We start from the raw sequence: 22,736 nt of genomic DNA on the forward strand, positions 1-22,736 counted from the left end.
TACGGGAGTAGAAAGCCTCATCTTTCTCCCGCGGAGTAGCTGGTAGTTTCGAAGCGCTGACCTTAAGGTTCGCAGCCCGATTCGTAACCACTACGCTATATATAAAATGTATATAAAACAACAACTATAGATATATATATAATTGTTGTTAAGTGCTCTGATAACTTCAAGGTCAGCAGTTCAAAGCCACCTGATGCTCTTCGGAAACCCTATACAGGATTCCTCTGAGTTGGAATCTACTAGAAAGCACTTAACAACAACACTTATACACATATTCACATCTGTTTACACATGTGCATATGTATCCTTCAATCAAATGAACTAAGACTGGTAGATGCTATGCCTATCAAGAACTAAAGGATGAATCAAACCAAGCCAGTTGCCCCAATGTGGCATAGCAGGTGATGACTAAAGTGACTGTAGTGCCTTGGGTTCTTGGTGGGGTTCCTGCATGTAAACCACAGTGTTAAAATGGACCACTCCCATCCTAAGACCTAATTGGTTTGACCTGCCTTGAATGCATATGGTTCATATAAGGCAAGTAGGAGCCATTCAAGCTACAGTGTTCTCCATTCCCAAGTTGGAGATACATCCTACTGTGCTCTAAAGAGTAGAAGCCAAGATCATGGGCAAGTTTGAACCTGGCTATTTTCTTTCTCTTATGTGATGGATGGGCTACTCTTCAGCTGTTGAACTAGAACTTTATGTTAATTTGGATCTATATGTTCTTTGATTTGTATTGTGTAACTGTATTTTGCTTTCCCAGAAGTGTGAGACATATCTTTCCATCTCCCAATAAGGATGGAAGAAAAGAAATGAAGAAAGGGAGGGAGGGAGCAAAGAAGAAAGGAAGAAACGAAAGAAGGAAAGAGGGAAAACTAGTGCTAAATCCCAAGAGTTAACTCAGGACATCTGAAAATATCAATCAAAACTGCTGCTGGTTTTGATAACATCCGATAGGAGTCACTGGTGGTTGGTGGTTATGTGCCGTGGAGTCGGTTCTGACTCATAGCGAGTCTGTATAGGGTTTCTGAGGCTGTAAATCTTTATGGGAGCAGAAAGCCTCATCTTTCTCCTGCAGAACCACTGGTAGTTTTGAACTGCTGACCGTGAGATTAACAGCCCGACTTATAAGCACTATGCTGCCAGAGCTCCTTGACAGGGGCCACTATAACAGCTCATATTCCTAAAAAAATTACGAGGAGTAGTGGTCACCCAGAGGTAACTTCTCACTAACTGGAGCAGGTATTTGTCTAAACAACAGTATGGGATTGCAGAGTGCATTCAACGGCTTCAAATTCCAAAATAGAGGCGAGAGAAGTCCCCTGTACTTCAGACTGGACCAATGATGCTGGGAGGACCAGTCATGGGCCACTGATGACCTAGGATAGGTGCCATCTCACTGAGCAATGCTTATACAGGTATGGGGATGTTTAACCCAAAGATGGGAAGGAAGGTTCAGAGGGGACACTGTGAGAAACCTTTCTAATAAAATAGAGTTGACAGGAAAATACAATTGGTTTCTTTAGAAGATACTGAGTTCTTCATTCAGTGTTTTCTGTTAAAGGCTTGATCCAGCTGAAAAGCTATAGTTTCTCCCCTGCCTACCCATATACCTTCTTTCTTCTCTAATGCATTCTCATGTAAGTTCTAGGCAGACTAAACTTAGGAAAAATACCTCTCTCCAATTACTAGCACTTGTTTTTCCTGTGACTAGTCCCTATTTATCCTTCAACCATAGTCTAATTAGGTACTCCTCTGCAAAGCCTCTCTGGGAATTCACTGCTCTCCTATAACTTCATGAACTTCATGAACTTCCTTGATTAAAACGATAACTGCCAGGACATAGGTGGACAATTTGCTTTGTAGGAAAAGCACTGGACTGTGAACACAAGGTTAACAGTTTGAGTACACCAGCCACTCCTAAGGAGAAAGATGAGGCTTTCAGCTCCCACAAAGATTTGGGAACCCTACCATGGTATTTTCAATAACCTCAAATGTATGTGAAAGCTGTATAGTCAATAAGGAAGACCGTAGGAGAATTGATGTTTTTGAGTTATGGTGTTGGAGGAGAATACTGAAAGTGCCATGGGCTGCCAAAAGAACCAATAAGATCTGTGTTGGAAGAAGTGCAGCCAGAGTGCTCCTTGGAGGCCAGGATGGCCATAGTTCGTCTCTTATACTTCGGATATATTGTCAGGAGGGACCAATTGCTGGAGAAGGAGATCATGTTTGGTAAGGTGGAGGGTCAGCAAAAAAGAGGAAGACCCCCAGAGAGATGGATTGGCAAAGTGGTAGGTAGCATCAATGGGCTCAAGCTTGGAAACAATGTGAGGTTGGCCCAAGACTTGGCAGTGTTTCTTTCTGTCGTGAATATGGTCACTATGCATAGGTACCAACTCGATGGCACCTAACAACAACAACAACATACAGGGTCACTATAAGACAGAAATGACTCACACAAGGGCACTTAACATCACCAACAGGCACTATGTGAAATATTTCTTCTTGCTGTTGTTAAGTGCTTTCAAGACTCCATGTGTGCAGAGTAGAACTACCCCATAGAATTTTCCAGATTGGGACGCTTTGGAAATAAACAGCCAGACTTGTCTCTCAAGGCAACTCTGGGTAGGATAAAACCTCCAACCTTTCAACTCACAATCAAGCACTTAATCATGTGCGCCACCCAGAGAGTCCCATTGGGTTTGGTGATATTGTTTCCATTTAGCAGACAAGAAAATCAAGGTTTAAAGATGTTAAGTCGCTGTCTACAGTTCCACAAGTTGTAATCAAGAATCAAATCCTGGGTGCTGATGGTTACGTGCCGTCGAGTCAGTTCTGACTCACAGCGACCCTGTACAAGGTTTCCGAGGCTGTAATTCTTTACGGGAGCAGAAAGCTTCATCTTTCTCCTGCGGAACAGCTGGGAGTTTCAAACTGCTGACCCTGATATTATCAGCCTGATTAGTAACCACTACAGGATTGTTCAATTCTAAAATCTACACACACCCTCCTGTCCCACTATACTGTCCAGTTGGATTTGTGAAACAAGCTGGGATGCCTTGTGATTTTGTGATAGTTGAGGTGAGGTGGATGGAGCTGCAAACCCATTCTGCCTCTCCAATAATGTGAGCTAGTGCTGATGGGCAGGTCACTACTTTCTGAGTCCCAGCTTCTGCTTCTGCAAATTGGTGAAATAATGACTATCTTTGCAGGCATCAGGAGGACAAAACGAAACACTGGACAGAAACTAACTAGCACCACATCTAACAAAAAAATAGTTTCTTGAAACTGGGAATCTCCTGTTCTCTTTGGGAAGCAATCCGTCTTTGCTGCTTTGTGCCTTGGTTAAACAGCTTGCGCTCAATAACTTGTGCTTTAGTTAAGTGTTTTTTAATTCTTTTTTAAAAGTGGAATCTAAGTTTTTGTTGGCATGTGATGCAGCACACTGGGGCCAGCCTCCAGGCCCACAGTCCATTAGGGAATTTATGAGGCGAGATGGGGACCTACAGCTCAAGTACTCTGTTCAGGCACCGTACTTACAAAGCCATCAATTTCCTCAGCAAAGAGCATTGGCTTAAATGCCCCTTAAAGCAGCGCTGTTTACACAGTCATCTACTTCCTTTTAAATTCTCTGCCTGGGGGGTGGTATACCTGCAGTCCTTTCCAGCTACTAGTCAATTAGGCTTCTGAAAAGGACACTACCAGAGAACTGAGACCATATTCAAATGCAGCTCAGTATGGGGTCTTCAGAGAGTATGCGGCGTGAGCTAAATGATCAGCATAGTGGTTACAAATAGGGCTGTGAATCTTTCTAGGGTCAGCAGTTCAAAACTACCAACTGTTCCGCGGGAGAAAGATAAGGCTTTCTGTTCCTGTAAAGATGTACAGCCTCGGAAACCCTGTACAGGGTCGCTATGAGTCAGAACCGACTCCACGGCACATAACAACAACAAATGATCAGTGAAATCACTGGTTTTACCCACCTCCTTCAATCTCACCAGCTGCTCCTTGGAAATCCTACACAGGGTCTCTATGGGTCAGAATCACCTCTATAGCACTTAACAACATCAACAACACCCACCTCCTTGGAGTCCTGGTGTGGCGCTGTGGGTTAATGTGCCAGACTGCAAAGCCCTTTGAACAGCATGGTCGACAGTTCAAGCTTACTAACTGCTCCTCGGAAACCCTATACAGGGTTGCTATGGGTCAGAACCGACTCAACAGCACTTAACAACAACAACAACAAGCCACCCCCTTCGGAGTCCTAGTGTGGCACTGTGGGTTAATGTGCTGGAGTGCAAGGTTGATTTGTATCACAAGGTCGGTTCACTCTCACCACCTGCTCCTTGAAAACACTCTACAGGGTCACTGTAAGGTCAGCGGTTCGAAACTACCAGCCGCTCCGCGGGAGAAAGATGAGGCTTTCTATTCCTGTACAGATTTACACCCTCAGAAACCCTGTACAGGGTCGCTATGGATCGGAACCGACTCGACGGCACTTAACAACAACAACAACAACTTTACAGAATGGTAAAACAAGAATGTAAATGAGAACATTAAAGGCAAACACTTTAGCATTGCTTATGCGTTCTCTGTCGTCCTGGTGTGTGTGTGGCACTGTGGGTTAATGTACTAGCCTGCAAAATTGGTGGTTCAAGCTCACCAGCTGCTTCTAGGAAACCCTATATAGGGTTGCTATGATCAGAATGAGGAGCTCTGGTAGCGTAGTGGTTACGAATCAGGCTGTGAACTTCAAGGTCAGCAGTTCAAAACTACCAGCTGTTCTGTGGGAGAAAGATGAGTCTCTCTGCTCCCATAAAGATTTACAGCCTCAGAAACCCTGCACAGGGTCACTATGAGTCGGAACCGACTCCATGGCACATAACAACAACAACATGATCTGAATGAGGCGACCGCACTTAACCACAACAACATGAGCTCTGTGACTTATCAACGTAGTAACACTGGCGTTTTAGAAAACTAAAATCGCCCGCTCTCTCCACTTTGTAGTAGAATTGGGATTTGAACACAAGCAATCCAGCTTTGAAGTCTGAACAGGAAACCATAAATGCAGCACTATGTGCACTGTCATATCTCACCCGAGCTGACAGAGCTATTAGATGGAAATCCTAGAATTCCAAATGAGGTTTGTTTGACCCTAAAGACTAATATAGTTCTAGTACACTTTGCTGCCTGAGAAATAAAACGGCATCTTAAGAAATATATCCTTCAGTCATTCATTTGTCCCGTATTTACTAAACCACAAATTGTTTGCCGGGTCCTGGGTTAAGTAATGAGTTCTGGTATGGCGCTGTGGGATAAAGCACTGGACCACAAGGTCAGTTTGAACCACAAAGGTTGGTGGTTCAAACTCACCAGCACTCCTTGGAACCCCTACAATAGGGTCGCTATGAGTCGGAACCGACTCCAGCGCACTTGGTAACAATAATAGGTGAAGGAAGCCCTGGGACGAATGCAGGTGCATTCAATCTACAGGGTCTCAGCCCTCCAGGAATTCAGAGACTGCTGAGAGGGGCAAGTAAATGATGTCTACACAGGTGAATGCTAAGGCGTCTAAGACACTGACTGTGGAAGGTTATACAAGGGCCCCAGGCCAATTTGAGAAGACTTCTCTTTAGAGCTGTTTCTTAAGAATTGGGCTGAATCTTAGTGGGTAGGAGAGGGTGGGTGACGGATGATGAGGAGTATATTCCAGGTAGGGGTGTATATGAAAGGAAATAAGAGACAGGGTGGCAATGATAGCACATGATACTATTGGATCATAAAGTGCAAATAATTAAGTCAGGTCATATAGACCTATAATGGCATAGTAAGGGATTGAAGATTTACCTTAAAAGCAATGTGGGGATTTCAAATGGAGAGGACACAACTGACATTTGCATTTTAGGAAGCTTGAATTCATTATTGATGTTTATTTAAAATGTAGTATGACTCATAAGTGGAGAGTAACCTGTTTCTAGAAGAAATCAAGCAGAGTCTTGAGAATCATTAAATTCAGCTGACAAAGACCAACAATCAGGAACCTGTCAGAGTTTTGGTGGAACAGAGACGAAGGGGTCCCAGGTTGGCACAGTGATCACAGGGATAGAGAGGAAGGACCAATTTGGGAAAGGGAGCGTTTTCCAAGTTGAATGGACAGAATGGCATTGTTTGGGTATGGAAACTGGCAAAGAGGGAAGAGTCCAGGATGTTTCCCCAAGTTTCCAGTTGAACTGTTTTGTTGGCTAGTGGCACCACCAGTTGAGGGTGAGAAAAAAGAATTGCAGCAGCCTTGGGAAAAAAGATAACTAAGTTTCCTATTGTTTCTATCTTTATGTGCCATTGAATTGGTTCCAACTCATAGCAACCCTGTATAGGGTTTACAAAGGAGCTCTGGTAACGTAGTGGTTACAGTTGCCTGCTAACCTCAAGGTCGACAATTTGAAATGACCAGCTGTTCCGCAGGAGAAAGAAGAGGCTCTTGTAAAGATGTGCAGCCTCGGAAATCCTGTGCAAGGTCACTATGAGTCGGAACCAACTCCACGGTACTTAGCAACAACAACAACATAGGGTTAATGAGGAGCGGTCTGTGAGTTTGAACTGCTGACCTTCCATCTCAAACCAACCTTGTGGTTCAGTGCTTATCCTAGAGCACCACACATCAGGACTCCTGTTTGTTGTTGTTGTTAAGTACCCTTTAGTAGGCTCTGACTCATAGCACCCCTGTATGGGGTTTCCAAGGAGTAGCTGGTGAGTTTGAACTGCCGACCTTGAATCTCAAACCAACCTTGTGGTTCAGTGCTTATCCTAGAACACCACACATCAGGACTCCTGTTTGTTGTTGTTGTTAAGTACCCTTCAGTAGGCTCTGACTCATAGCGCCCCTGTATGGGGTTTCCAAGGAGTAGCTGGTGAGTTTGAACTACTGACTCTGCTGTTCAAACTGAACATGTGGTCCAATGCTTACCCTACAGTGAGTGCCTCACCAACACTCCTATTTAGATGTGTTGAATCTGAGTGTCTGTGGAGCATCCAAATGCAACAACTAAATACAGGTTCACAGGTCAATAAAAAGGCTCCCGACTGAAGACAGGGCTTTGGGAGTGTTCTGTTTAGAAGTTTAGGGAAAGCATGGAGAATAAATAGGTCCATTATGGAACTTTGGAGAGTTTGTATAGGAATTTTCTGAAAGGTGAAAGAAAACTGGGACTGGCATTTCAGAATTTCAAGAGTCAGATAATCAAGGGAGAAAAACACTGAAATAATATCTACTTAATCTCAGATTTGATGATTCTCAAATATCTGTTTGACGTCTTCCAGTGACAGGGAAGTCATACTACAGTATAATTTTTAATAACTAATAATCAATATTCATCAATTTCTGAATGACGGCAATTGTCTCAAGCTCTGCAAATCTGGTATCCTCCATGGCTAGCAGGCACCTAACATGTGAAAGACACTACAATGCATAAATGAATGAAAGAATACATCCTCACAACCCAATGAGGTAAGTAAGGAACATTGCTCCCATTTCACAAATGGGGAAAGGTCTAGAGTTGAAGCCCCCTCTGCTTCACTCATTGTCCTGTATATCCACTTCTCCCACCCTCTCTGTTAGACAGCCTCTTGGCAAAATACAAAACACAAGGATACATGGAAGAGTCAAGGAATTTAAGATGCTCGTGTAGCCCTTTCATTGGTAATGAGGCTGAACTTAAGTTATACATGTGGTTTGGACTCCTGAATTGAGGGACCAGCTCAAGCCAGAGTCTTGGACAGTCCGCCAATGGCAGTTGCAAGTTTAGTTCAATGGATAATTTGGGCCGGGTTTTTGACTGGTGTTGAAAGCTACAATCACTCTGATTTCTCTGCATGTCAGTTTGCCAAGAGTACTATTCAGGCGTTGAAGAGCATCCCACTAAGGAGGTTAATCTTTATAAACACTGATCCATACTCCTGCCCAGAAACCACCACCACCTGCCTGTGCAACCCATGGGACTTCTATGCAGTAGCTTTCTTTGGGATGAGTCTATGCAATGTACCCCAACAGACTTTCACTGTGGTCCTTTACAAGAGCAGAATACCTCATTGTACCTGGTCTTATCTGAGCTCAACTGTCCAGGGAACTTTCACAGCCTAATCAACCCCCTGCCAGGGATTTTCCTTCTCCTCACAATAACCCACTCTGGTCATTAAAAAGGCATTGTCTTCAGAAACCCTCCAGTGAAGCAATGTCTTCTATCTACTTCTTGCCATTTCCCTCTGCATCCCGCCTAGCACTGAACTTTGAATACAGCAGGTGCTTAATGTAGACAAAAGCTAGGGTGAGATCAGTCACATTAGTTTCCAACTGTGTTTGCAGGACCACCATACCTGCTGCCTGGTGGGCAGAGAGCACTTGGGAGCAAGGGTAACAGCCCAGGAGTGTGGAACATTGTATCATTTTGCCTGGCAAATTAAAATGGGAACCCAACCACTTAAAAATTATTATAATTTCAGATTTGCTCTACCTTAATTTCTCTTTGGTACATAATCAGTATTGGCTAAGAGAAAACTTGAGTTTTAGTTTCTCCCTCTGTTAAGTATTTAATGATCTGTAAACACATTGTTTCATTCTGCTGTGCATGGGGTCACTATGAGACAACAACAACAACAAACAAACACTTTAGTGTTTCTTAAAGAGACCCAGAGATCCTTTTGTTATGTGAAGACTTCTTTTGGAAGGTGAATCCTTTCCTCTTTTCATTATCTATTTGCTGGTAGGCTGTTTAGCTCTTGATTTTTATTAGATAGCCTTAATGACTCAGAGGTAGCATAAATTAGTAGTTAAGCCCCAGGGCATAAGAATCCCTTACTAGGGGCTTTGAGTAAATGACTTAACATCTCCGGATTTTCTTATTGATAAAGTCAGCACAATGTTAAACATACTTCATAGGGTCGATGTAAATTATCATTAAATTGGGTGGGGTAACCAAAAGGTTGAGGGTTCAAACCTACCCACAGGTACCTTGAAAGAAAGGCTTGATGGCTATGTTCTAAAACCCCCGACACTGAAAATACTATGGAGCAGAATTCATGTCTGACACACCTGAGGGGTTACCAAGAATTGAAATCAACTAGACAGCAACTGGTTCTGGTGCAGTGTAATGGAAACAGAGGTCCTTCAGTTGTTGTTAAATGCAGTCTAATCGGTTCCAACTTATAGTGACCCTGTATAGGGTTTCCGAGGAGTGGCTGCTGAGTTTCAACTGACGACCTTGAAGTTCAAAACTGACCTTTTGGTCAAATGCTCATCCTATAGCGCCCCACCAGGACTCCTCGCATTTCCATTCAGTGTCATTCTCAACACTTAGTTACATTACAGTGCTACTTTTCTGGCCTCCTTGACCTTCCTTGTTCATTGCTTTATCCTTGGCGTTAGCACAATGCTTGGCACACAGCAGGCATTGATACATGGGTGGGATGGATGACTGAATGACACAATCCAGCAGGCCACTTGCACCATCTTCTGACTGGGTCTGACTGCACACGTTAGAGCAAGCAGCCAACTTATTCTGCAGGCCCTAAAAGTGAGGTTTTCACAAAATCCTGACTGCCCATCCATCATTTTATTTTAAGCACATTACTTCTCTGTTCAAAAAGAAAAGGAGGATACAATTAGGTCTCTATCCTTCACTTGCTTAATATTTCAATTTCCCCCAGGGCTCTCCCTTCAAGTGGAGATCATGGCTCATGAATATTAAATGTCTCTTACAACCCAATATGGCCCCCCAAGAAAGGCAGAGAGTCCGGAGCTATGAAAAACCTCTTCCCAATCCCCGGGCTATCTATCTCCTAATGGCATAAATGCACAGCTAGGCACACATATGTGCAGACATATTTCTGGTCGCTTTAAACTTCACAATGATGCTCTTGTTTTTGACTACCCAGAGTCACCTGCCTTGGACTCTGGCTGCCTTTCAAAGGCAGACATCAAAGTTTGGTCTTGGTTCCTCTCATTCAAACAAGCTCCAAGTTGGTTCCCCAGCCTGACCTCTTCCCTGAGAGTCAGGAAGCCGACCTGGGCTGAGGGCTAGAATTCCTCCCTTCTGGCGTCAGAGGTTGTTCTGTTTCTTTTCATTCCAGCCCTGCCTCTCTGTGGGGTAGGCCTCCCGGGTTTCCAAAGGAGGTGGTAAGCCCTGGTTGGAGGCGGGATGGCAGGCTTGATCCTAACTGGTGCTGACTCAAGGATGTTTGAATGGATCCATCAGACCTCCCAGTTGAGAACTTCAGATCTTTGGTCTTGCCCCGCTCATCAGCCTTCCGCCCCATCGCCTCCTTTCCCTGCTCTTTTGTCCCCTCAGTGACCCCCTTTGACCCTCAGAGTTAAAGGAATTCCTTTCTCCTCCCCAAGCCCCCATTTCTTTTTAAATGCACAGTTTAAAAACAATTACGATCAGGGATTTAAATTCTAGAAGTCAGAGCTGAAAGGACCCTGGGAGCTCATGAACTCACCCCTATCACTTTATAGCTGGGGAAACTGAGAATGAGAGGTTCAGTCTCTTGAAAAGGGGCCCACAGCAATTTAGGGGCATAGCTGAGTCTAGAACCCAGCTCAGTACCATTTGCCAGAAATGGATTGACCCCCTATAGCATCCCTTCTCAATTGAGATGGGGAGGAAGGAAGAAGAGGAAATTGCAGAAGTTGGCATTCTTGAGTGTCCACAGTCATGATAATACATCATTTCACTCTTTTTCTAAACAGAACTATGTGGTTGTTGTTGTTGTTAGGTGCCACTGAGTTGGTACCTACTCATAGCGACCTTATGCACAGCAGAATGAAACACTGCTACAATTGGGTCCCTATTATAGAAGTTGTTGTTAAGTGCCGTCCAGTCAGTTCCAACCCATAGCCACCCTGTGTAGGGTTTCTGAGGAGTGACTGGTGAGCTTGAACTGCTGACTGTGCAGATCAAAGGGCTTTGCAGTCTGGCGCATTAACCTGCAGCGCCACACCAGGACTCCTTTCATAGTAGAGGAGACTGAAATTTAGGAAGGTAGGAGAGATGTACAGTAGTAATTGTAACCAACAGACAGCTAAACTCGGGTTCTTTTGTCTCTAACACCTTACCTTAACAATGGACTAAAAAGTGTCAAACCTATCCTACAACTAAACACAATTTGGCTACTATCACTGGTCCTTGGAGTCCTGGTGTGGTGCTGTAGGATAAGCACTGGACCTTAAAGTCAATTTGAACGGCAAGGTCGGTGGTTCAAACTCACCAGCCACTCCTTGGAAACCCTATACAGGGTTACTATGAGTCGGCACCAACTCGACTCAACACTTAGCAACACTTAACAATTAACAACAACTGGTTCATTGGTGATTGTGTGCCTTTGTTCCAACTCATAAAGACCCTGTATAGGGTTTCTGAGAGGCTGTAAATCTTTATGGAAGCAGAAGGTCTCATTGTTCTTCCATGGAGCCACTGGTGGATTTGAACTGCTGACCTTGTTAGCAGTCCAATGTGTAACCCACTATAGGACCAGAGCTCCAGGTACACTGAAGGATGTGCTAAAAGCTAAAATTCAACTCAAAACTTAGAAGTGCCCTGCATGGGGATATGAGTTTTATATGGCAGAATGTTAAGTGTCCTTGAGTCAGTTGTGACTCACAGTGACCCTGTATTGGGTTTCCCAGGAGCAGCTGGTGGGTTTGAACTGCAGACCTTATGGTTTGCAGTCCACTGCTGATCCTATAGTGCCAAACCAGGAGTCCAGAATGTTTATAGGGTGATAGTAACTGAAAGTTGTTGTTTTCATGACTCATGAAAAACATGCGGAAAAGACATAAGAATTCGCTTTTGTTTCTGGTTACAACCCAATGGCACTAAAGCAAAAAGAATGAAAAAGAGAAACACGCTTCTGCTTTCTGGGGAGTTCGTCTGGGTATAGGACAGAGCATGCATGATCTTTAGAAGCAGGTAGACTAGGCTTGAGCTTCCTTATTTGATCTGCTTGGCTGTATGAGTGGAAAACAGTCGGCAGGGTTCACCTGAACTCCTCGCACCTCAGTTTCTTCACCAGAAATGTGAGAAGAATTATTCTGACTACACAGGGCTTCTGGGAAGATGAATTAAATAATTTATTAAAAGCGTTATTAGCACAGAAGCTGGCACAGTTGGGTGTCTGATACACCAAATATCTTCTTGGCTAAGTGGCAGATTACCTTGGTGCTGTTGGTCATCTTTCCTACTTCTAGGAAAGATCCTTGGTGTTGTCTTTTTTGTTCCCCCTTTGTGAAATGGAGATAACACCATCCTTTATCTCACAGAGGTACTTAGAGGATTGATTCAACTTCCACATTAATAACATCAATAACAAATATAATAATAGCAGCAGTGGCAAACACGTGCATACCACTTTTAAATGCTTGACATATATGAACTCATTTTAGCCTCACCACAAATTTAAGACATTGGAACAATCACTCACCCATTTTACTGTTGAGAATACTGAGCCACTGATAAAAAGTAGTCTAGTTCTAGAATCCAGGTTCTTAACCAGGGACTCATGCTGCTTCCCATCCAAACTGATACATCATCATGAACAAGGCCTTCATCACTGCCAACACACCCACCACTGTCCTTTCCCTTTTCTTCCTTTAAGGGCCTGTCTTGGTGTCCATGGGTGGTACAAATGCTTAGCCCACAACTAAAACGTTGCTGGTTTGAGAATACACAGAAGTACTTCAGAAGAAAGGCCAGGTGAACCTTCTAGAAAAATCAGTGCTGTGTATTGAACTGTGTCCCCTAAAAATATGTGCTATAATTTTTTACCTCTGCTGGTGTGGCACTGTAAGATAAGTACTGGAATGCTAACTACAAGGCTGACAGTTCAAACCCACCAGCTGCTCCTTGGAAATCCTATACAAAATCTTTATGAATCAGAAAATGGCTTCACAGTACTTAAGAAGAACAGCAGCAGGCCTATGATTACAAGGATGACTGATGGGAGAGTGGGCTAAGAACTGGGCTGCTACTGAAAAGGTCAGTGGTTCAAATCCACCAGCCACTCCATGGAAAAAAGATGAAGCCATCTGCTTCTGTAAAGATTTACAGCCTGAGGAATCCTAGGGATCTCTTCTATTGCTTGTTACAGGGTCACATGTAAATCAGAATTGACTTCAAGGCAGTGGGAGTTTTTGGTCTTATGCCTGTGGTTATAAGTCCACCTGGAAATGGGTTATCTTTGTTATGCTAATGAAACAGGATCAATGTAGGGTGTGTTTTGAGTTAGTCTCTTTAGAGATATAAAAGAGATTAAACAAGCAAGCAAGCAGAGATGGGGAAAGAGACATAAAGATTGATCAGAAGCAGTAGCTTAGAAGAAACAAGACCCTTACTCTAGAGCTGACCCAGAGCTAGCACCCTAAATTCTGACCAGTAGCCTCCTAAACTGTGAACAAATGAATACCCGTTTTTAAAAGCTATCCACTTGAGTCTCCTACGAAGCACAGTTTTCTATCCTGGCCCACAGGGAGTCAACCTCCCCTTTCCCGTCCATTCTGCTCCCAAGGCAAGCTTTTTTTCATGAAAGCATTTTGGTGAAAGTTACTGTTTTACATAGATGGAGGTCTGAATGCATAATAGAGTCATCTTTTGTTTTGTTTTTTACAATTTTAATTTTTGTTGGAAGGTGAGAGATGGGTCTTCTATTATGATTCCACATTGCTAGAAAGAATCATTTTAATAAATACATCTCCCAGCAACACTCACACTGACTCCCTCTTCCACTCCCCTGCCCCTCCACCAGATGCTGTTGTCCTTTTTAGTCCATGTTGTTCTAAAGTCTCATCAGTACATCCACTGTGAAGACGACAACGGCAATTCATCTTCTTGTTTTCTGTTCTCGCCTCGGTTCTCAGAGCAGGCCAGGGCAGCCTGAAAGAGGGACCACAGGCGCTGTGACCCCCTCCTCTCCACGTAGTGACTGAAGGGGCAGCAGACAATCCCTCCTCCTCCCCTTATCTGCCTCACACACTTGAGCCAGTGGGGGTGCTAATTGAGTTATTAGCCCTGGCTGGAAGACAAGGCTGGGGATGTTATGTCAGGGACCAGAGACAAAGTGATGCTGATGGCAGGAAAGTGGGGGAGAGAAAAGGGTGGGAGACACACAGAGAGTGCATATATGCCTGGAAAAGGCAACTTGGGGGTCCGATGTGCTCTGTTTTCCTAAGTATATTTCAACATCAAGCTGGGTTTGAATCACCCAAAGTCTGTAAATATATGTTCAGGACCCCTTCAGTGTAAGAAAAGCAAAGAAACCACACAGCCTGAAGCCAAATCACTTCCACTTAACAAAAGAAGAAACTGAGGTTCTGGGAAGCTCAGCTATTTGCTGAATACCATACAATCCAGTGCTCTTTGTCCGAGCTGCGACTTGGATCCAGATATGCTGAAGAACCAGAGTGGTAAATCAAAAACAGAACCTGAGGAATTCTCCACAATTTATTCCCCTCTTATAGATTAAATGCCATCTCAGAAGGTAGCACACGTTTCCAGCACTGGCTCAAGATATATTACTAAGCATAACCCCTTTTTGGGATGTCTCATATCTTGTCTGACTAATTTGACCATTACCTTCCCTCCTTCAGCTTTTATCAGCAGCCTGTCTGCATTTTATGACTCAGTGCTTTAGAAGCAGAATTCCCAGTGCCCCTGAACAATGCCTCCAGCCAGTGCCTGTTGGGAGGAGTTATCATCTTACTGATACTATGGTTTTTTAACTGAAGTCTCAGGCCTGGGGTATGTTATATTTTCAAAAAGGGGAAAAGGACAAGATAATTTCTACACTGCTGGGAGATGTAGCCTGCATTGCCTAAGCGGCCTTGTGGGTGGTGGTGTTCATTTGAACAAGCAACTTATTATGTGTTGGGAGATGAGGGCACTGGGGGTGGGACAGGGGGAAGGCAAGTCCCAGGGTGTTACACAAGAACACATTGGCACCTTGGGAATACTTCCGGATGTGTGGGCTTCTGAAAAGTGAATGGGAATGTCACCATAAATCTGTCACCCACCCTCACACTGGTGTTACCAAACCCAGGGAAAACATGGTTGTCATTGTTAAGTGGTGTCAAGTCGATTCTGACTCATAGCGACCCTGTATAGGGTTTCTGAAGGACGGCTGGTGAGTTTGAACTGTCCACTATGAGGTTCAAACCAACTTTGTAGTCCAGTGCTTATCCTACAGCACCACACCAGGACTCCAGGGAAAACATTAGTTCTTACAGTCAGTGACCAGAAAGAAAAAGGTGTAAAGGAAGGAGGAAAGGCAGGCAGGCAACCAAACTTAGTCACCCAAATGGGTGGGCAGTTGTCAAGTGTCACTGAGTTGACTGTGACTCATAGCAATCCTGTACAGGATTTCCAAGGAGCAGCTGGTGGATTATGAACCACAGACCTTGCAGTTAGCAGTCCAGTGCTTATCCTACAGAGCCACAGGGCTCTCTACTCAGTCTGGGGATGGGATTACATCTCTTAACCCTGGACAAGTTAAATGCTCACAGTAAGTCTCACTTCCCTCATCTAGAAATAGAGGCTTTATATAGACTGGCATGAAACAAAGATACAGAGCACACAAGGCACATACCATCTACTAGGTATTTATAAATGGTGGTTGTTTCTGGTCCAACATCCTTCCCCTCTCCTGCACACACACATAAACACTTAAAAAAGTAATCGTTCATGTGCATCAAGTAATTCGGCATGCAAGAAATGGGATAAACCTGGTCAGCATTGAATCCTTACAGAATCTTATGACAATGAATTTCAGTTGGAATTTGTAGTGACAACCAACTGAAACCTCTTTGGGCGAAATTTAAGTAAAAACCAAAATATGTAAAGAAAATTGATGACATATGGAAACAATGAGTCCAATTGACTAACTGAATACGGACACCTCAGCCTCCATCTGACCCTGAGACCGGAAGAACTAGATGGTGCCCGGTTACCACCACTAACTGCTCTGAAAGGGAACACATTTAGAAGGCCCTGGAGAGAATGGAAGAAAAATGTGGAACAAAACTCAAAATCAGATTAACTTGTCAGAGATTTTTAGAACCCCTAAGATTATGGCCCTAGTCACCCCTTTAGGCTTGGAACTGAACTTATCTTATTGTTGTTAAGTGCCTTTGAGTCTGTTTTCTAGAGCAGCTGGTGGGTTTGAACTGTGGACCTTGTAGTTAGCAGTCCAGTTCTTATCCTACAGTGCCATACCAGGACCCTGAATTCACCCTATTGTTACTCAGTGTTTTTGAGTCAGTTCTGACGCATGGTAACTCACCCTAGTTGCTCAATTTTCAGCCAAATAAGACAGGATTATAAGCGGGAAAATAACACTAGGGTAGTACACATGCCGTTTGAGATAAAAGGGCAGAATTTGCAGGCAGGAAGGGGTAGGAAAGACAGAATGGAAATAGGAGCCAGGTAGGAAGTGGAGTAAGTGATATATTGCACTGTGAGGCTTGCAATCAATGACATGAAACAAAATGTGTATAAATTGTTGAATGGAAAACTGATTTGCTCTGTCAACCTTCACCCCATTCACCAGAAAAAGTTTTAAAGAGCAAACAAAAAGAACTGTTCACAGAATATTGGATATTTAAGGAAAAATCTCTGGGAATGCTGGAAAGGCAGGTTTGTCTGCTGTGAAACTAAGGTCCTTGGACCCAAAACAGCCATCACCGAACTACTGTTGAGTAACTACAGCACTTGTGCTGCATGCTGTCACTGGTACTTTGAAAAGTGGCATTAATTGTGGTCACTTCATCCTCATCAAAATTATTTCTGCAAGATCTCTGTTTCCTATGACCACCAGCTTCTGATTCGAAGTCTTGAGTCGGTACAAAGGGAGTCTCAAAGAGTTCATGGGAAAATGGAATAAAATATCATAGAATTTTCCCATGAAGTTTCTGAAGCCCCCTTGTATACTTAATTTATTCTTTTTTGGGGGGGTGACGGTATGGAGAAGGTGTGAGAAAGTTTCCTAGGTCTTGGGTCAATGCTCTAGCTACAAGAGAGACTGGCAAAATGAGATTCTTGGACTGGACCAAAAGTTCGCTTTGAGCCACAAGGTTAGTGTTTCAAACTCACCAGCCATTCCTCAGTAAGACTGTAAGGGTCGCTATCAGTTGGAACTGACTTGACAACACCTAACAACAATAGTGGAAGTGGAGTCCTGGTTAGCATTGGACTGTTAACTGCAAGGTCCGCACAGTTCAAACCCATCAGCCATTCCTTGTAAACCCTTTACAGGGTCTCCATGAGTTGAAACCAACTCTAAGGCACACCACAAAAACAACAACATGGTGGAAGTCAGGTCCTGCCTCATTAGGACAGTTCTTTGTAAACCTAAGAAAGGAATTTAGTTAGTAAGTACCCAAAAAAGTTAGTAAATCTTTTCCACAGACAGGTTCTGTTGTTGTTAAGTACCATCTAGTCGATTCTGACCCATAGCAACCTGTAGGGTTTCCAAGGAGCAGCTGGTAAACTTGAACCACCGACATTGCATTTCAAACGACTTGGCAATCTGACGCATTAGCCACAGTGCCTGGATTTATTTTTTTTTTCTGACCATTTTCCGGGTGAAAACACTGAGTCTTAGCCAAGTCAACATGTCTAAGTCATGGTATGAACCCAAGTCAGTCTCAAGCCAGTTCTCTTGGCAACTGTCTCGACCCTTGTCTTGACAAATGTCATGTCTAGAACAATGTCCACTGCAACAAAGCCTCCCACATACCAATCCCATTTCTCTGACTCATTAAGGCTGGATCTTCTGGGAGCTGAAGGTTTTCACTGTCTATTTTTTAGTAACTCCTTTTAGAGAAAGACAGTTTTTCAAAGCCAATAAGCATGAGATTTGTCTTTAGAATGTCGTGGTGGAAGATGACATCTCTGGAGTACCTCTTTTCATCCTGGAATACTCTGCATCTCTATGAATCTCTATAATACAGTTCTGAATGGTCGGTGTGGGGCACAGATGACGCAAAGCTCCCCTCAGTATGGTAAAGTAACAGAGAACCTTCCCTGGACATTGATTATATCACTGAGAGTTTTTTTTTTTCCATTACACATACTTAATTACATTTTTTTCAAATAGCAGAATGCTCTTCCATTAGGGTTCAAAGCTCCCCAAGACCAAGATCTATCTTTTTTGCAGGCAGCTTACCATAGGGAGTGTATCTGGGTGGCGCACACAGTTAGTGTCCTCAATTGCTACCAAAAAGGTAAGAAGTTCAATTCTACCTACTGTTGCCTCAGAAGGAAGGCTTGTGATCTTCCAAAAAAAATCACCCATTGAAAACCCTATGGAGTATAGTTCTACTCTGATACACATGGAATCATCACTAGTAGGAGATGACTTCATAGCAACTTTTACCATAATGAGCTCTAGAGTCAGACTCTAACCCCATCTCTACTATTTAATTCATCTCCCAGTTCCCCAGCTTCCTCTTTTGCAAAAGCAGAACAAAAAAGAGAATTTCGTAGGAATAAGAATTTATAAATGTGCTTGAGACACAATAGGTGTTCAGTGAATAGCATCATGATCAGAACATTTAGAATCTAGAATACAATAATAGTATATACATGGATCTATGAAAGTTCAAGTCTCATCCTATTGGTTACTTACTCTTCCCTTTACTTCTTTCCTGTTAATTAACTCAGTTCACAAAGCTTGAGATTCACTGATCTAGTTCAAACCAGTCATTTGACAAAAGAAAAGATGAAAGTATCTGAGGGAAGTGAGCCCAGAGTAAGCTAGGGTTAAACCTGAGTACAGATGCTAACAGGAATTCCCAGTCTACTACTACATGCTGCAAATTCAGTTCTTTTCCTAAGGAATTTTCACCTCCTCTCTGCATTCTGCTCTAAACAACTAAGAGTAACAAATACTCCAAATACAACAGCAACAACAACAACAAACAAGGGCGGCTACCTTTCTCTGTAGGAGTCCTGGTATGGCACAGTAGGAAAACACTGGACTGCACCAGTTGCTCCTCAGATATGCTACATAGGATCGTATGAGTCAGAACTTGGAGGCCAAGATGGCCAAACTTCATCTCTCATACTTCGGACATATTGTCAGGAGGGACCCGTCGCTGCAGAAGGATATCATGTTTGGTAAGGTGGAGGGTCAGAGAAAAAGAGCAAGACTCCCAACGAGATGGATTAGCTAAGTGGCATCATTGATGGACTCAAGTGTGGCAACAGTAGTGAGGTTGGCCCAGGATCAGGCAGTGTTTCTTTCTGCTGTGCATAAGGTGGCTATGAGTCCATACCGACTCGATGGCACCTAACATCAACAACAACAAAATGAGTCGGAACTGATTCAAAAGGCATTTAACAACAACCACCTTTTTCTGTGGAGTCCTGGTGTAGTGCAGTGGGCTAATGCATCAGACTGCAAAGCTCACCAGCTGCTTCTTGGAAACCCTATGCAGGGTCGTTATGGGTTGGAATTGACTCTATGGTACTTAACAACAACCAGCACCTTTTTCTGTAAAGGATCAGAATGCAAATATTTAAGCTCTGTGAGCAATATGGTCTCTGTCAGGACTGCCCAGCTCTGTTGCTGTAGCACAGAAGAAACTGTAGACCACAGATACAGATGAGAGTGGCTGGGTTTCAATGGACTTTTACTTAGGACAATAGGTAGTAGGCCAGTTTGGGCCCAAGGGCCACAATTTGTGGCCCTTTTCTATGACAATGAGTTTCCACTTGTACGAAGCTTCTTTATTTTTGTCTCTTGTTGTATAGTTAGTTCTGAAGCCATATAGAGGTCAACAAGGGGGTTGTCAGGGTTTTTTCAGTCTCCACATCCTATCACCTTCTCCAAGAAAATCCCACCCACTGCCACCGAATCTATTCTGACTCATAGCAACCCTGTAGGATTTCTGCGATTGGGAAGCATCTAGCTAGCGTCATCTTTCTCCTGCAGATTGGCTGGTGGGTTTGAAACTCCAACCTTATGGCTAGCAATCTAGTGCTTATTCTACAGCACCACAGGGCTCTTTCTACCTTCTTCCCAGAAGCAGTTAATTTAATACCTTACTAGTGAGATTGGTACTTACTGGCCGAGATTGGCACTTCACTGGCCTGGGGCGGGAGTTATCAAGAAGATGGCAATAAACACAAAATTTGGTTCAATTTCTGTAGAGGGTTTCCAAGGAGTAACTGGTGAGTTTGAACCACTGACATGTGGTACAAACAGACCTTGAGTTGAGTGTTTATACCACAGTGCCACACTAGGACTCCTTGGTTCATTTAGAGGCCATAATGATAAGAAATAGTCACACACATCACAGCAGAAATCACACAACTGAGGGATCAGAGAGGCTACCTAACCTAAACCTTTCCATTTCCAAAACAGAGGCTCAGACTACGGAAGCCACTTGGCCAGCTGTATATTGCAAGTTCTCAGTAGAACTGGGATGCGAGACTGGTTTTCTTTTAACCCAAGGCTCTTTCCCTCACATTGCTAGACTTATATATATCAAGCTTCAACTATGAATCAATCATACCCCAATCAACAGGAGAGAAAATCATCTTCAGCCTTTTAAAAACCCAAGGCTCTGCTTGTAAACGCCCTTGTCTTTTCTATCTCAGGGTCCCCCTTTTTCCATCCGCACCCATTTATTTACTGACGGCCTCTATTGTGTTCTTGCTTGGTGCCAAGTCAGATAGTAGGTGCTCAGTATATATGCATTGAAAAGGATAAAAGGTAAAGCATGCTCAGCCTTACCCTTCACGGAGCTCATAATCTACTAGAAGGAAGAAAGGTCTAAACAACCCTGTAATGCACTGCAGATGTGGGGACGTGTTGACTGCTTCTCCCCTTCAGTTCTCCTAGAAAATTGCCTTTCAGTGAGAAATCTTCCCACCGATGTTTTCCTCCCCATTTCCCTTCTGTAGCTGCCCCTTCCCTCTTCAGATAGAGCACCTCTGTCTTTTGTACTTGCAAATGAATTGTGATTAGTTTTCACCTCCAGCCCAGGGGATTAGCTGAGGGACCTTTGATCTTCAGGTATCGATTTGCATCTTAAAGGAAGTATGATCTCATCTGGGCCAGCTCAAAATTCCATCCCTGCCCCCCAGCCCCTGTAGGTTTACCAGCCTTGGGCTGGCCTGGCCTCCCAAGTGGGGCTGAAACAACAAGATCAGCCAGGCTCTGAGAGAAGGCAGAGGAAAACAAATCTCCCATCTGACTAGAAAAAGTGAGAACAGGGCGTTCGCTTTTTAAACACAGGATACTCTGTTAGTCTTCTCCCTAGGTTGAAGAGACTGCCCATGGTCCTCAGTCTGCACAGGGGACTACTGCACTACATTTCTACATCCTTGTTGCTGTTGTTAAATTCCATCGAGTCAATTCCGACCCATAGCGACCCTGTATAGGGTTTCCGAGGAGCCGCTGATGAGCTTGAATCACCAACCTTGCAATTCAAACGACTTTGCAGTCTGACGCATTTGCCCACAGTGCTACACCACGACTTCTAGACAGAGGTTATATGGGAAAATGGATGGTACACTTGCTTAAGAATCAGACAGTCAGATTCAAGTCCTTCTGTCTTCCATCACTTCTGATCTGTGTTATTCAAAACAAGTTTTCTAATCTCTCCTGGTTTTGAGTCAGTTCCATCCTGGTGTGGCCCTGTGGGTTAATGTGCTGGACTGCACAGTAGGTTTGAACCACAAGGTCGGTGGTTCAAACTCACCAGCCACTCCTCAGAAACCCTATACAGGGTCCCTACGAGTCAGAACTGACTCGATAGCACTTAACAACAAACAACACAAAGGAGCCCTGGTAGCATAGTGGATTATGAGCTGCCTTGCTAACCGCAGTTTAGTGGGAGAAAGATGAAGCTTTCTGCTTCCATAAAGATTTACAGTTTGGAAATCCTATAAGGGGTTGCTGTGAGTTGGAACCAACTCTGTGGTGCACCACCACTGCCAAAGTGACTTAAGGACTGTAGGATATGCATTGAACTGCTAACTGCAAGGTCGGCAGTTCAAGATCACCAGCTGCTCCATAGAAACCCTGTATGGGGTTGCTATGAGTTGGAACTGACTTAATGACACTTAACATGAACAAAGTATGAAGAAAAGCCTTAAAGACTATACTAATATTCATCCTGGATAGTTGTGTTGTTGTTCATTGCTTTTGAGTCAGTTCTGACTCATAGCAACCCTGTATGGGGTTTTTGAAGCTTTAAATCTTGTCAGGAGCAGAAAGCCTCGTCTGTTTGGCGGGCTTGAACCACAAACCTTGCAGTCCACAGTCTAGCGTTCATCATATGGAGCCTCTGTACTCCCTGGACAGATGTGTAGGGAACAGCAATAACGCATGTAGGATGCAGATTGATTTAAACAATGTTACCCATCATTACCATCATTTGTGAGACTAAAAGTTGCATGTGTGCAGGGATAACTGCTTGTTAAGAATTTTTTTATTATTATTGACATCATTATAGTCCCTGGTATCTAAAATACTGCCTGGGACACAGAAGGCACTCAGTACATATTAATTGAATAAAGGATTGCATTATTTAGTCATGATTATTGTTATTGTAAAGTCCCTAGGTGGTAATAGATAGGTTGGGGGTTCCAATCTACCCAGATGTGCCTCTGAAGGAAGGCCTGGCAGCTTACTTCTGAAAAATCAGTCATTGAAACCTTTATGGAACACATGGGATTGCC

The 22,736-nt window shown here is 43.6% G+C and overlaps 1 protein-coding gene across 1 annotated transcript in view; it reads right to left on the minus strand.

Moving 5' to 3' along the window:
- PAPPA (pregnancy-associated plasma protein A, pappalysin 1) overlaps positions 1 to 22,736 on the minus strand; it is a 302,780-nt gene that overhangs the window by 135,587 nt on the left and 144,457 nt on the right. The gene's annotated exons all lie outside the window — the stretch shown is intronic.

The sequence above is a fragment of the Chrysochloris asiatica genome, unplaced genomic scaffold, assembly GCF_000296735.1.
Source record: "Chrysochloris asiatica unplaced genomic scaffold, ChrAsi1.0 scaffold00081, whole genome shotgun sequence".
Taxonomy (NCBI): Eukaryota; Metazoa; Chordata; class Mammalia; order Afrosoricida; family Chrysochloridae; genus Chrysochloris; species Chrysochloris asiatica.